Genomic DNA, 2,310 nt, shown 5'->3' with positions numbered 1-2,310 from the left:
GAAACGATACCGACGGACGGGTTCGTCGGAAATTCGTCGGAATAGACCGATTCCGACGAATTTCCGACGATTTCGGCCATCAGAATCCCCCTGTTTTCTTGTAGTGGTGGGGATCCGGACCGAGGTCAACCGAGTAGTCCCACGAGACCCACGACACTCCACATATTCTTGGGATTTAACGCTAGCCCGGGTGGCCACACGAGGTTTTGAAGCCGGATCCGTATTGGGCTGTTGCTCCCTCAAAACCACTAGTTTTGTTTTTCTTTTTTCTAAATTTTGTGATCTTTTGGTTTACTAAAATTTACAATAATTATATATATATATATATATATATTTAATTTTTAATTTTTAATCATGTTTTTATATAAGTTGATTAATTTTCAATTTGCAAATTTATTTTCTGTAAAAAATAAAGGCATACAGTGATATACATATCACTGATATCTTTCTCTTCTTGTCAGGAAAGGCATACACTGACATATCAGCAAGCGATAATGGCAATATATCAGAAGAGTCTCGTGATTTCCTATTTAGCTTCAGATGTTCGGCCTCGCGTTGAGACAGCTGCTACCTAGTTTCCGGCAAAGAGATTAATCAGCATATAGTAAAAGAAAGAAATGATAATTTCTCACAAAATTGTCGAATCAGAGATCAATATAAATAATCATAACCGGAAATACTACGTTGCAAGATCCTTTTATGCAATTCTTTTGTAACTAGGAGGAAGGTAAAGAGTAGTGCGTTATTCGGTAAAAACAAACATATGATTAGTAAAATAAAAATATTTTTTATGTTTACATCTCTATGTGATTGGAACTATGATTGCTTTGATTTCATAACTGTGATGACAAAAGTTTCAAAACGAACATGTACGGACTAATTATGTATCCCAAAAGAGCAAAAACAAAAATTTCGTCAACAGCAGGGTTCGAACCTGCGCGGGCGAAGCCCAACAGATTTCAAGTCTGTCTCCTTAACCACTCGGACATATTGACTATCATGACTTGTTTTAACAAGATTACATAATACCGCATTGGGAATTAGATGAAGCCAATCAAATTAAGTAGATCGTAAAGACTTTTGTTTACATCAAGCATGTGGTCATGACGACAGGGTTGAACACTTGGGGACTTGTGCTTTACAATAACGCTCTGCTTTTGTTTCCTCTTGAGTTGCTTATAACGGGAGAGTTGAAGAAGATCAAGGATTACATGATTTACTTTGAGAACTCTTCTCAGGAGAAAAGTTACAGAACTGTATTGGTCACGTACTTGACTATTTCTTTCTTTAAAGCAAAAGTTGAGCAATATTGCATTGAGAATTAGTTGAAGCCAATAAAATTAAGTGGATAGTGAATCATTGCTTTTTGAAAATTTCCTGACAAAAAAAAAACTGTCAAAGCAGAGAGAGATGTAAGACCCTGAAATGATGGCAATGAGTCCTTTTAGCATACATTGAAGATCATGTTTATATGCATAGTGTAAGCTTTCATAATTCACAGTTGTATTCATGGACTTGAAGATATTAATATACCTTATGTAGAGGGTAGATTCGACCATCCCTCAAGGCCCGAAGAACAGACGGTCTGGCCCACATGAGGCGGAGCAACAGCTCGGCGCGACGGCTCGAAGGGTCGAATTCTCGGCGTAATGAGAGGGAGCTTTCGATGGGCTTCTCGACTAAGCGCCCCGAGGAAATGACTCCACAAGACAGCATGGGCTTCTCGGCCCAGCGAGTTAAAAGCCCACAAAGATGATGCAAACTAGGTCACGGGAGAGCGTGAGGTCAACTATAAAAAAGAAAGGAAAGGCGACGTAAATAGGATCTGAAATCACTGATACACGCTTGGCGGCTAGATTAGGGTTTTTACCTTTGTTGTCTCGTCTTGTTGTATCTCTCCGGCAAAGCCTTTCAGGGTCTGGTACCTTTCCTTACACGCATTTCCTTTCCTTGTAACCGACGAAACACTCTTTCGACAGTTAATAAGACGTCTTTGCTTAAACCCACTTCTAGAACTGAACGTTCTCTCGTTCCGTACCGTTTCCCGATCAAACAGTTGGCGCCCACCGTGGGGCCTTTAGCAAAGTAACGTCGACAAGATGGCGACGAGTAACGACGGCTCTTCCTCTGGAGAAGAGCGTGAAGCTGCTGAAGTTACGCCGGTGTCCTTCTCTGTGACTCCGACACCACTCCAACCCGCTTCAATAGAAACTATCATGGCGCGCCTTGCGCAGCAATATGCATGCTTCATGGATTCTCTTATTCTATGATTTTAGAGAATAAGAAAGGTATTGAGAAGTCTAAGAGAGA

The 2,310-nt window shown here is 40.5% G+C and overlaps 1 non-coding gene across 1 annotated transcript; it reads right to left on the bottom strand.

Annotated features, from left to right (window-relative positions):
- Positions 1-913: 913 nt before the first annotated feature.
- Positions 914-995, bottom strand: TRNAS-UGA. The gene has a single exon. It is a non-coding gene; the product is annotated as a tRNA-Ser (tRNA).
- Positions 996-2,310: the final 1,315 nt, after the last annotated feature.

The sequence above is a fragment of the Brassica oleracea genome, chromosome C2, assembly GCF_000695525.1.
Source record: "Brassica oleracea var. oleracea cultivar TO1000 chromosome C2, BOL, whole genome shotgun sequence".
Classification (NCBI taxonomy): Eukaryota; Viridiplantae; Streptophyta; class Magnoliopsida; order Brassicales; family Brassicaceae; genus Brassica; species Brassica oleracea.
The sequence above is the reverse complement of the archived record's forward strand: the minus strand, read 5'-3'. Positions and strand labels throughout refer to the sequence as shown.